General features: G+C 42.3%; 1 protein-coding gene across 4 annotated transcripts in view; it reads left to right on the plus strand.

Annotated features, from left to right (window-relative positions):
* Positions 1–13,361, plus strand: part of PEAK1 (pseudopodium enriched atypical kinase 1) — a 110,313-nt gene that overhangs the window by 40,623 nt on the left and 56,329 nt on the right. For all 4 annotated transcript variants that reach the window (XM_041427744.1, XM_041427742.1, XM_041427746.1 and 1 more), the window contains exon 2: positions 7,194–7,363. The gene's annotated coding sequence lies outside the window, so the exon portion shown is untranslated. The remainder of the gene's footprint in view (positions 1–7,193; positions 7,364–13,361) is intronic.

Genomic DNA, 13,361 nt, shown 5'->3' on the forward strand with positions numbered 1-13,361 from the left:
GTTTTGGGAGGGTGTTGGACGAGCCAGGGACATGGCAGGATTGTTCTGACAGAGCCATGGAGGGCAGTGCTCCTAACAGAGTACAGAACTGGGGATCAAGAGATGGATCCTCTGCCTGAGCCCAGGAAAGGAGGAGCTGTGTGTGCATTCCCAGCACAGAGGTGCAGCGTCATGGCAGTGGGTCCCCAAGTTGCAGAGGCTGCACTAACCAACGCCCTGCCCCTTGGCAGGGGCTGTGCCAGGAGGTGGGGTGCCATTCGTGTTGAGTTTGTCCTGGGACTCCTGTGGCAGCTGTGCAGAGCTCTGCAGTCCCTCTGATGCTGGGGACTCTGCATTTTCCCTTGTCCATGGCATGAAGCTGTTCAGCAGGATTTGCCTGCATTTTCCCTTGTCCATGGCATGAAGCTGTTCAGCAGGATTTGCCTGCATTTTCCCTTGTCCATGGCATGAAGCTGTTCAGCAAGCTCACAGCAGCCTCTGCTCTCAGCAGCTTCATTCTCTAGGAACTGATTCCATGAGGAGAATGCCATGCACACATTCAATCTGCCACTTTCTCCTCTAACCCAAATTCAGTAAGATTTTCTGATAACCTCTGTGGTATATCTGGGAGGGGTTTTTTTTTCCTGTGGGAGGGAATATTTGAGGCTGGCAGCCACAGTTTTAATGTTAGAATTGTTTGGATGTGGACCTGGACTTAAGGCAGAAAATCCACTGCCATTTCACAGCTTTATTTGTTGAATGGAAACCAGGGAATCGACATCACGTATTCAAGAGCAAGAAAAATGGCAATAACAGCAGAGTGTGTAATTTTTTTTTATAGTCCCAAACCTTCCTTTGTTTGCAATTTTAGCTTAATATATTCATGATACCTTGAAACAGGGGTATGCATTGAGATGGGGGTTCAAAATTGCTTTTGTGGTTGTTTCTGGCTTATATAAATGTATATATTCTCTAAAATTCAAAAGTGACTGGAAAAGAGGATTTGGAAGAGATTATTCATCAGAGTGGTATTTTTTTGCAATACGTTGGAGGGGGGGAAAGAGAAATTTCAAGCTTGGTGTCTCAAACTTTGGTTTTGTTCAGCTTTCTTCCCTTCACAAGATGTCTAATTTTAACCAAAATTTCCAATGAGCCACTGGAGTGAAGTATATTCTAACAAAAGTAACGTTAAGTGTTTCAATAAAAATCTCTCCTGCTAGCTGATCACAGAAGCACAGACTCTGTGATTATTCCATTAATTCCCCTGAGAGATTCCAGGATACTTTATCAAGAGTAGATCTAATTTTTTTATACTATTCATTGAAATACACAGATTTCTTTAAGTATTTTCAGGTCTATGTTTTTAATTTTTATTTGCATGTAAAATTTATATAGTTAATTATGATAACACTGTTTCCAGTGTTTCTGAAAATACTTTCAAAGTCTGCCTTGCATGATCTGTCAACTCAAATTATTACATTTGCATCTTTTTTTCTAGAGCCTGTGCAATTAAAAGCACTTAAATTGTTTGTGTTTTATGATAAATTTCAAGGGAGAAGATAAGCCAATTTGTTCATGGCAATTTAGAAATCCAGCTTAATACTTTATTTAAACCCAAAAATGTTCTATTAGGATTGAAAGGAAAGTGTGGGAAGAAAATGGCAAATCCCAGTGTAGAAGCTGTAGAAGTCTTGTCAGAGTGCTTGAGAAACTTTAAATGGTCTTGTTTGGTTAAACAAGGAATTAGGAATTTGCTTAGGGAAGACGTGGGCTGGAGGTTGTATAAAACAGAATCAGAAAGGTCACAGGAGATGACAGCAGGGCTGGGATGTGATTGAGAGTTAAAGGCAGCTCTTGTGCAAATGTGAAGAAAGTTATTTCCAGTATTGCTGGGACTCTGGGAGGCTTGAAATAGTTCAGTTCATGTCACAGATTCCTCAAATTTCCACATGTACAAACACTATTGGTGGCAGGTGAATATTGTCTGTAGTTACTTATTACCATTTAAACAGCAGCAACATAAGAAAAAAGAAAATGTTGGTATTAATCTAAATGGGAAAGTAGGAGTGGTGTTCCTCGAGTATTTTGTGTCCATACTTGAAGTGAATTTGCTTTATTAAGAATGTTTTATAAAAAGATTTGTAGAAATCTGGAAGAGAATTCCCTGTTAATCCCCAAAAGTGAAGGTTGTGCCATTCTTCTGCAATGAGGTGCATGCCTTTGCAGAAACAATTTGGTGAAGAAAAATATCCAAACCAATGAAAGGCCCAGGATTTGTGCCATTTCTCAGCAGTGCCCTGCCCTGTGCTGCAGCTGGAGCTGTCCCATCAGGATGGACAGCTTGGTGACAGCAGGGATGTCTGTCCACAGAAGGGAACAAGGATCTTTAGGAGGGTTACAGTGAAAGATGGAAGCTTGAGCAACACCATGCACCAGCTGATGAAGGGGATTGCAAAGCATGTTATATTCAAAAACTTGTAATACTTGTATCATGTTTAAAGAAAATTATTCAAACCCTACTACTTCACCAACATTCCTCCTTCCCTTTGCACTCCCCTCACTTATCTTTTGCCAAGAGCTGCTGTAAGGAAATACTTCTCTTCATTTCTCTTGTTTCTGTCAGTAATAATGGTGAGCCTGAAACCCCTTCTGCAGTGGCAACTTGCAGTACTTCTGTAAATTGAGGCTTTTGTCAGATAAATACAGTTGGTAAAATTTTTCTTGATCCCCAAAACCCTCATTTATCTTCCTATTAAACAAAAATATATATATATATATTCTAGCTTCCATTCTTCCCCTTCAATCTGTAAAGAACAGCATGTGATGTGGTTTCTGTGTTGATTTTCAAGATGATTTTTAGCCTGTCAAAGGCCTTCTGTCTCAACAACTTTGAAACAAAGATTTTTTGAATAGATGAGAAAGTGCAGCTGCCAGATGAACCAACACAAGAAACTGGAAGGGGAGGATCTTGCAGATGGTTCTAATAAAACTGGGCAAACAGCAAACGGGGGCGGGGGGAGAGTGGGTTGAAATGCAAATTGCAATCCCAGTGCAAGTTTTGGGGTTAGTTTGTGAAAGAAAGTTGCATAAACAGTCATTTGAGGCTTTGGCATTGGGGGCAGTTCATTGTTGCTCTCAGTTTTTCCTGTTGCCACGGTGCTGCCAGCTTTTCCTTCTCCCTGTGTCCATGCTGCTACCTGAGCTGGTGTGCTGTGCCAAGAGCCCTCCTCTGGAAAGCCCCATTCAGCTATTCACAGGGCTTTTAGAAACGTGAAATACCAATAACAGTCTAGGTTTTCAGTAGCTGGTGAGAGGCGAAATGGTGCTTGTTGGAGCACAGAGCAGTAAAAATGGAACAGAGGCTTGTATTGCTTCATTGTTCCTGCCTGCTATCCCAGAGCCAAAACTGCATTTTGGCCAAGCCTTGATAAACCCTGTGTTTGAAGTTTGTACTACATGATTCATTCATAAGGATGGAGCGACTAGTTGTCATTTCTGTCTTTTCTGCTAATTTTCTTCTCTTATTCAATGGTATTGGGTCTCTAATATTAGGCCAACAATTAATGAATAAAATTGCAGTAGGAGAGATGTAGCTGAGGGCCTGGATAGCTTCTGATGGTCTCAAATTCAATCACTACTTCTTGACATGATAATTTGGGGTTCTTTGGTGGTTCTTTGGGCCACAAAATCTTACTGACACCTCATTTCCAAAGCCAAAACAATTACATGGAGTTTTTTTTTCTTCCTCTTGCTAATCTTTCCCCAAAACAATTACGTGGGGTTTTTTTTTTTCTTCCTCTTGCTAATCTTTCCCTTCTTCAATGAAAGGAGGAGTGTTTGAGAGCACACAGGCTTTCAGCTCACCCAGCAGCCCTTGGGGATGTGTCTTCATCTTGCTGTGTCAAAAGCTTTTCAAATCAGTAGTTGGGGAGCAGCAAATCCTTCAAACGCATGAGTAACAGATACTTGTTTTATTTAAGAGTCCTTAAGCATGAGCAAGTCATTAAGTACTTCCTTTCTCCCCATGAATCAGTTCTATTTTAAACAGTCATCATGTATTTAATATTTTTTAAAAGAATCAGAAGTTTTGACTTTTAAACTTTTCTGGAGTCTCTTGTGTACCTCTATGAATTTGTATTAAAAACAAATCTGTCAAGGGCTGCACATTCCCTGTACTGATGCATTCCCTTTCCCTATCTCCTCCAAGAGTGGATATGTTCTGTGTGCAGCATTTCTTTGCCCCAGGAGACAGTTTGGAAGTGAAGAGGTTATTGCTCTGAAAGCTGACCACATCTCTCCATTACGTGGTCAGTGGCTGTGTAATGCCACCTCAAAATGCCACCGCCTGAGTGGCCTCAGGAGCTCAGCACCAACCCCCTGCAGTGTCCCCCTGGGGGCCTGGGAGTTCCTGGGGGCAGAGTTTGCTGTGCCAGCTGATCCCTGCAGCCTCCTGGGCAAAGCTGCCCTCATGGTTTGTGGGATTCCACTGGAGGGGCTCCTATGGTTTAATGGGATGCTTTGCTGGTGGATATTGACCCTGTGATGCTGTCATGCTTCTCTGATTCAGTCCATTTGGAAAGAATCTGCTTCCCCTCTCTTTACTGTATCATGCAAAAAGGATAATGAACATAAATATTTATAGTTAGGTATTTTTGCAGGGGTTTGTGTCCAAGATACAACATGCTGAGACATTAAACAGCACAAGTGGTGCCAGAATCCTACCAGCTTGGCAAATCTGACAGCCAGCTGAAGGCCAGGATGAGGTTTTGTGATAAAATCAGGCCATGTACTGAACACTAAAGCATCACCAGTTGTTCACAGCTTGGGAAGAGTTCACTTGCAATCATCATGAATAGGAAAAACCTTTCCCAAATGAAGCTTTGTTTCCTTGTGGATTTGCGTCCATTTTTGCCTCTTTGCACAGTCAACAATCATAATTCACATGCAGAGTTTTGAAACAGCCTCCCTGTTCCTAATCTTGTGAGGAGGTGTCCCTTTACCCCTGGCTGTCACTCAGCCTGACAGGCCAGGAGCTGCTCCAGCCCTGGCAGCTGCTGAGAGCCAAGATGTTTGCAGCGATGGCTTGTGATTTATTTGTTGAGCATTCCTGCCCTTTGTGCTGTGAGGACAACGGAGGGGACCAAGTCACACGTCAGCTCTTCACTCAGGGCTTCTCCTGCCCCAGCCTCCAGGGAAAGCCAAGGGAAATGGAGAGGGACTCATCCGCAGCATCATTCACTCCATCCGTGTGAATTGCCTCTTTGGAGCAGCAGCTAAAAAGGATTGCACATCATCTTTATTAGTTAATTTCAAATGCTTTAAATTAATCTGTAGTACTGGGCACTGGAACAGAAGTGAACATGGAATGGCTTGAATCATTTCTTTTTGAGGGGTAGGTTGTGTTTTTGAAGTCCCTGTGCTGTTTGTGAGTACAATGACAATTGTATCTGTGATCTCTGTGCCACCTGTTGCCTTAGCTACCATTTAAGGTGCACTATGCTGATGTTGGAGATAAAATGTTTCTGTGGCACCTATAAACACCTCAGTGATCCTCACAAGCCACAGGAACACCAGATTTATATCCAGCTGTGGCAGTGAGTCTCTGCCATCTCCAGCTGTATCAGAGCTGTTGGAGTGCAGCTCCACTAGTGGAGGCAAATGGCAAGGAGAGCCCTTTGTACTGCTGGGCAAAACTTGCAGAATTTTAGGGCAGAAGTACAAACAAGTGCATGCAGCTGAAATTTAAAAATGTGGGTAACTGTTGATATTTTATTATATAGCTACAGCTCAGGCAGTGTTTCCTGGTTTGGTGCTCCCTGTAGAGATGTGCCCAGAGGTGCCTGCAATTTGGAAACAGGTTCTGCAGGCTGGTGGGCACTAAAAGAGAAATCCATCCCCCCTCCTCTCCAGGCCAGCTGCTTGAACTGCAGCATCCTGCCTGAATCCACAAAGTTCCCAGTCCCTTGTTCTCCTCTCCAGCACAAAAACATTTCAGAAGGGGTTAAAATTTTACACCAACAACATCTCCTTATGCTGAGATGTTAAATAATCTTACAGTGCTTCCATTCCATGCCATGAAGTGTTGGCTGATTTCTCGTTTCTTCAGGGCTCTTCTCTCTGTTTCAGAGAACTTGGTAATATGCAAAGAAAAAGTTTGCTGCTGTGTGAGGTTCTCAGAACTACGAAGGATTGTGGTGTTCCCTTAACAGTCCTTCTGAAGGCTTTGCAGGGCTCAGTTCTCATTCCTGTTCTTTTCCTGCATCCTATTTCTGGCTGATCCCATCTGCAAAAGCAAATTGGTTGGTAACACTCCGATTAGGAGAAGATTCAATCTTCTCCATCCAGAGTAAGCTTTTGACTCATCTCTAATATCTCTATTTAGACAATGAGCCACAAGTTGGAGTCTGGTTTAGTGGCTATTCCCTTACCTGCCTTCAATGCGAGGGTGTTCACCCTTCTCATTAAGTCAATTTTCAAACACATAATGTGTGTTTTCTTTTAGGATGATTCTTATTCATCTCACTTGTTGCTGCTCATCTGCAGAGCTATTTCAGAATCTTCCTTTCAAATGTCCTAAAAAGTCCTTTTGTGGTGATAATCGTTGTCAAGGCGCTCTGGTTGTGCTGCTCAGTCTGTGCCCTCACCAGGCTGTTTGCACAGAAGTTGAAGTGCTTTGCTCCTTGTTATTTGTGGCTTCAGTTACACAAATTATTTGTGTTTGCTTTCTTTCTGCCAACTTTGTCACCCACTAACGTGTTCACACTTGAAGTCACAAGAAGCAGAATACCAGGGGAGGGGGAAAAACCAACCCCACAAACAAAACCCCAGGAGAACTGGACAGTGCTATTTCCTTGAATAACTCCAAAGTGCTCTGTTCCTTTTCCCAGGAAAAGTCCTTTATTCTTCCAGTAGGTTCTACAGGCTGTTCCTCAGCTTGTGCCTCCAATCTGTTTTCATTGCAGAGCTGCAGCATGGCTCTTGGGCAGATAAAGGAAGCCTGCAGCAGTGTGCTCCTGGGGAATGGGAAAGAAATGGGAACGTTAAGGACAAAAGTTTGGGGTGCCAGCTATGCAGCTGGAATTCTGAAATGAATTCAAATATCTTTTTACACAGCTCTCACGGCATTTAAGAGATCAGGAGGTCACTCAAGGAAAATTTACAATAAATCAGATTTGAAATTTGTTTGAAATAATCTTCTTGTCTGTCTTTCACAGAAAATGTTGCTGCCCTGACCAGCAGTCATGGAGAGAAGGGGGTGAAGCGAGTTTGTCTGGACAAGTTGGAAGTTTGAAATTTTCAGCAGGATTTATGACCATTGGCTGCAGGAGGTTTTGCCAAGCCAGCCATTGACGTGAGAATGGATTCAGTGCCTCAGACTTAAGCGGTAACTCATTTTTCTGTCATCTTCTGACTTCCAATACAGTACCATAGGAGAATTTCTATTATAGATTATATTGTTTTACTACTACCAGAGTTTAAGTAGCGAATCTTACAAGAGCCAAACATGATTTTGTGAGCTTCATTCCTTAGCAGAAAGTTGGAATGTTAGTATCTGGTGCTTGATTCAGTAGTTGAAGTTTCCTCCTGTGAGTTCATCCCATGTCTTCATCTTTGAAAAACAAAAATATTTTTATCCATTACTGACTGTCTTCCTACTCAATGCCCAGCAAAATGCAGTTTGGAACAGGGTGTAGAAGTAGCTCTGTCCCTGTTTTTTGTTGTATTTTAAGTACTTTGTGTGTCTCCTGAAACCTGTGGAAAGAAGTGCTTATATGGCACTAGGAAATTTGCTTTTTCTACTGACATTCAATATTTCCTCAAAAATCTTTTTCCATTTTCTTCTTTTCTTTGCTCTTCTTATTTGCTCATCTTTTTCTCTGTCATTCATAGCTAGGTATTAAACATCTGAATTCGTGCCTGTCTTTGTGAGGTCAGTTTACTAGTCAGGAATACAAAACTGTGCTACTTTTTAAAGTTAAATTGGGAGCAGAAAGACCCAGCTCTGTCTTACTATCCCATTTTGGGCTCTGTGCCTTTGTAACAATGTTGAACTGGCCACTAAAAACAGGAGCTTTTAAAAGGGTAGAGGGGAATTACCACATCTTTAATACCCCACCAAGATGATGTTTCCATGTCTTTTGAGGCAAGAGAGTGAAAGGAGGTGTTTGTGTTCTCTTCAAAGCCTCGCTAAATCCCAGCTCAGTAGAATCTGCCTTAGTTTGAAAACTGTGATGTAACTGCACATATCAAAAATGACATCTCACTACATTCCTTTCATTTGTCATGAATAAAACAAAGGAAATCTGTTGTGTGCTATGGTTTTGTTTGAAGTGCTTATCTCTTATTCGACCCTCTTTTTTTAGAGGGAGAGTGAACAGACCTGACAGTAGTTCTATGTGACTGATGGTAGAAAAATTAGACCAGCATTTCTGAACCTCACAAATATACCTGTTCTTATTTAGCAGTGCAGGTGAGGTATTCATTCCACCCCTGTATCATAGTCTGTGTTAGAACTTCAGTGGGAGAACAGTCAGTGCCCCAGAAGGATTCTGTGAGGTTAAGGGTGCGATTTCAGAAAAGGGTCAACATTAATGTATCAATTCTGTCTGAAATCCACACTGAGGCTCCTTTGTCTCCTGTGAGAACACAGTCACACCAGCATTTAGGAACCTCCCAACCAAGAGCATAGAGCTCAGCCAGTGCATCAGGTGCTCAGGAAGCTGCCAGGTTCCTCCCTCACTGAGTTCCCCTCTTTAGGAGTTGTCTGGTTTGTTGCCAGAGTTGTTTCTATACGGTGTCAGTGTCTTCTGCTGCTTTGGCAGGAAGGGAGGGAAGGTTTGCAGATTCCATCTGTCTGCAGTGGTGACAAATGAAGCTCAAAAAGAACTTAAAAGAAAAATTATTTTCTTCTTTCAAGTTTTCAGATTTACTGTGCTCTTGTTAGTGTCTTTTCCCTGTTGTTCCCTGTAGCCCTGCAGTCCTTTCTCTTTGAAGGTGTGCACAGACCCTCAGATCTGATTCACTCACGTATCTAATGAGAACAAGAAAAAGACAGTTCCAGCTCTCATGTCTGTTTTGCAAAAGTTTTGGAGCAGGAGCACTTCAGTGGGATGTTTGATTTCTGTAGGGCACTTTAGAGCCAGAAATATGAACAGCACAAATTACAGAGTGCTCCTAGTCACAAACTCTTGCCCATTCTTACTAAGGAAAATGCACCACCTTGGCTTGTCTGTATGCAGGCAGTCAGGAGGGGATACAAGCAGGTTCTAACCACCATGATTAGAGGAAACATTGCTAGGACACTGGAAGGTGATGTTTTGTCTGTTCCCTTGTACATCCCTGCCTGGCTGTACTTCATGCATTCAGCCTTTGACAAAACAGCACTAACTGTAAATCTGCCGGGGACAAGGATTTCAGTTGAGCAAATAGTTCCCATAATTGTTTCTGCGTTCTAATTACTATTATTTAGCTGATAAAAGTGACAATCAGAGGCCCAGAAGCAGGGAGAACAATGCTATGGGATGGATTCCTGTGCTGGCACAGAAAGATGTTAATCAGCTGAACACGAAGAGGTTTTTGCAGTTGAGGGAAGAGCTGGGTGGGATGAGGCCTGGGAAGAGCCAGGGGTTGCTGCTCTGGGCAGATGGATCTCCTTCCTGCTGGAGATGCTCTGCAGTGGCCTAGGTGGGAACTGATGGAGAGCACACATTCTTTCTGTCTCTGAGAACAGCTGGAGGATGTTGCCTGGGAGGTGCTCTTGGCTCAGGGATTTTAAATGGGAGGGTTTTCTCTCAGCTTGAGAACACATTTTTTCCGCTTGACTCACTGACTGAAATCTGAATGAGTGATAAAATTTCTAACAGTAATGTTGAATTGGTTGGAAAAATAAAAACTGCATTTATCATCAGGAAGGAAGGACAAAGTAAGGGGAAAGATTCAATGAAGAGGAAGTCACCACCTTCCCAGGAACAATGGGAGGCTGTGGGCAGCTCACACACCTCAGCCTGCCTGCCTCTGCAGCCACACAGAGGATTCTTCTGAGGCCCCTGTCAGGCTCCTGTCCCACACACAGGACCCACACACATTCTGTGGGATGCTTTCCATTGAGAAGGCTGCACCAGGAACGTGTTTGCAGAGGTTCCCTCACCATACAGAGCTCGAGCCTGTGTGCATGAAAGGAGACTGCCCACTGAGTCCTGCAGAAGCCATTCCATTCCATGAACAACACCAGCCTTTGTTGCTTCTCTTTGGCTTGGCACAAAGAACAAGGAAGGAGCAGAAAATGCTGGCACAGAGGAGGAGCCTGTTGTGATCCATGTGAGCTGCAGATAAAGCCAGGTATCTGCAGGGACAGGCAGGGACTACTGCCTTAGATGGATTTTTAAGGTAATAACCATAATATCATTCTTTTAATGATCTTCTATTTCTGTAGTGCATTTCCTGTGTGCATTCCTGAACAGTGTGCATTCCTGAACAGTTTTCCAGACTCCAAGTGCTGTATCAGTTTCTGTGTGCTTGCAGTTTGGAGAAGCTCTGTGCACAGAGGACTGTGCTGGGTGTGCTCCCCTGCAGAACAGGCCAGCTGCTTCCCTCTCAGGGTAAAACAGGGAACAGATAGGGGAACATTTTAACTGCAATTACACATGCACAAAAGAACGATGCAGAATTGAGGATATTGATCTCAAAAGAAGCTGGAGATACAGAAGTCAGGATGTGTTTGAGTTGGGGGTCAAGGAAAAGTGACTTTTTTTCTTCCCGAGACCTGGCTTGTTCATTTGTCAGGTTCAACCATGCTTTTCCAGCTGAGGTTTTAATGGCTGAAGGCTGATTCAAAATGGAAACATTGACAGGCTAAGTAACAATAACTTAATAATATTTATTCCTTGTCCATATATGCACTTCTTTCCAGAGGGCAGTTCAGATTTTTCACGCTTGCAGTAGTCTCTCTTTTCACTTAGACTTATCTCTGAAATGTGCCCATCAGAGGTGTGTTAAAAATTCTGTCCTTGTCAGTTTAGCTGATAGAGGGCAGCTGATGCTGTGTTTGCTGAATTCATGCTGGTGTGATGGCTGGAAATTTCAAATAAACAGTATAAAATGGAAAAAACACCTTGTAATTGTGTGGTGCTCCTGGTCTTCATTTTGGCCATGCTCCTGTAGGTTCCATCCAAGCAGCTCTACTGCTGGGCATCTTGTAGCTCCTTTTGTGATGGGATGGCAGATTGCTTATTGCAGGACAAGGGAATTTTCAGTGGTTGGGAGGTGAGAGGCCTTGCTTATGGTGAGGTCTCCTCTTTTCATTTGCTCAATATTTGTAACAAATTCGTTTTCCCTGAATTTCCATCATGTGAAACTTGTGTATTTTACTCTGTCATTTCTTTTATCAGCTGCTCGGTTGGTGATAATTGCATTGTATTTTTCATACTGGGTCCTTTCACATTTCTCTAGTCTGTTATTATGTGATGTGGCCTTGGCAAGAAATACGTTCCCATTCTTCCAAACAAAAAAAAATAAATTCCCAAACCAAAAAAAGAAACCTGCATACAGTTCAGACCCTGCTAATTAAGAAAACCATGAACTTCTAGGTGAAAAAGATAATTAACACATTTGAACATAAAAAATTAACACATTTGAACCTGCTGCAAGCAATAATCATTTCCATGAAATGCAGGTAGTGCCACTGTGCCAAGGTTCTGGGCAGTGCTGGATGCCCTTGGCTACTACAGCACCCATCTCATCCAGAGAGTTGCTGCAGCAACACTTCTTATGCCCCCTTTAACACAAAATAATTGGAGTTTTAGAGGCTTCTCAGATTCCAGAGGTGTCTTTAATTTATCCAGAATGCAACTTCTCCTCTCAAACATCCATTTCCCTGGAGTTGGACTAGATGACCTCCTGAGGCCCCTTCACCCCTAATGATCTGTGACTGCTTAACCCTCCCCAGGATAAGGCTGAAAATGCAGTCAGAACCAGCTGCTGATGGTGCACAGTCCTTCTTCCTTTGCTCTTCCAAAGAAGAGTTCTTTTAGCCCAATCATCACTATCTTAAATGTGAACATTAGCATATCTGTATTTTAAGCAGAAATACTTCACAGGCAAATAGGCAGGGCTTTAAAAAGACTTCAAAATATTTCCAAAAATACCTGCCTTGCTTTCTTTTTCAGCCTTGTCTTATATATCATTCTCTGTATCAGTTAACCTACTTTTTTTGCTAAACTTTTATTTTTGTTCTGTTGCTTTCCATTTCTGGTGATATAAATTGTGTGTATCCTCTTGGGAAAAACTGCAGGTTACACTTTAATTTGCACTGTGGTGGCAGTGCTTTGTGATTTACATTACAGTGGCATTCCAAAGATATTTCACAAAATTCAGACTTTTCCCACTGAAGGAATATGGTAGGCCATGTGCAAACATAACTGGGATTGTTTATTTTTCCATTACTAGATAAGAAGGTGCGAGGACAAATAAAATACAAAATGAAAAGAATCCCTATTCCGGATTCTTTAGATTCCTTCCTCCCCACCCAGATGTTTGGAGAGCACTGCAGGCTGGTGAGATGCATGCTGGTTATCTGCTGCATAGCCCTACCCAAGCTCTAACAATTACTGATTAGTTCTGTTCCTCTTTTTCTGTGGCTTTCCTGTGCTGCATTGCTGTTCTTATGAACATCTTTACCAGGTTAAAATACTTCCAATTTTTCACAGTGATTTCTTGAATTAGTAGCTGGGTATAAAAGTACCACTTGATAACCAGTAGTGACACCTTGTTTTCTCCTGTGTTTGCAGCTGTAAACCAGTCAGAGGGATTGAATCCGTCCGAAAATCCCTGTTGCCAGGGAATAGCACTGCTGAAAGTGGAACTGAGACAGACAACTTTCTCTTGTTGGTACTGACTTCCTCTTTCAGTTCTTTTGCTGACAACACAGTTCAGGTGTCTCACAATCTAAACATGTCTTGTTCCATGCAGGAGAAGTGCATCAGCAGTTCTGACTTACAGACATTTCAGACTTCTTGAGCACTATCTCTGCTGTCCCCTCCTGTAATTGTTTCAGATATATGCACAGTTAAATCAGGATAGTTGGTTTTCAGCATAGAACTGTTTGCTTTCAACATTCATATAAAGCTTACTGAGGAGAATGCACACACCCACCAATTTAAAGGTGCCATACTATGAGAAATGAACAGGTAATGCCCACTGGAAGAATCTGTGGTATATTTTATTACATCACTGTTGTGGTTTCAATGTATTTAAGTTTAACGCTTTAAGTGAGAGAATTTACAGGTATTAAATGGATCAAAATTTATGAATTTGCCTTCTTAATGTAAAAGACATTTCTTCTGCAGCTAAAGAAAGAGGGCACCAGGCTCACTGAAGGAAAAATA

This window comes from Onychostruthus taczanowskii, unplaced genomic scaffold, assembly GCF_017590055.1.
Source record: "Onychostruthus taczanowskii isolate IOZ18803 unplaced genomic scaffold, ASM1759005v1 scaffold118, whole genome shotgun sequence".
Lineage (NCBI taxonomy): Eukaryota > Metazoa > Chordata > Aves > Passeriformes > Passeridae > Onychostruthus > Onychostruthus taczanowskii.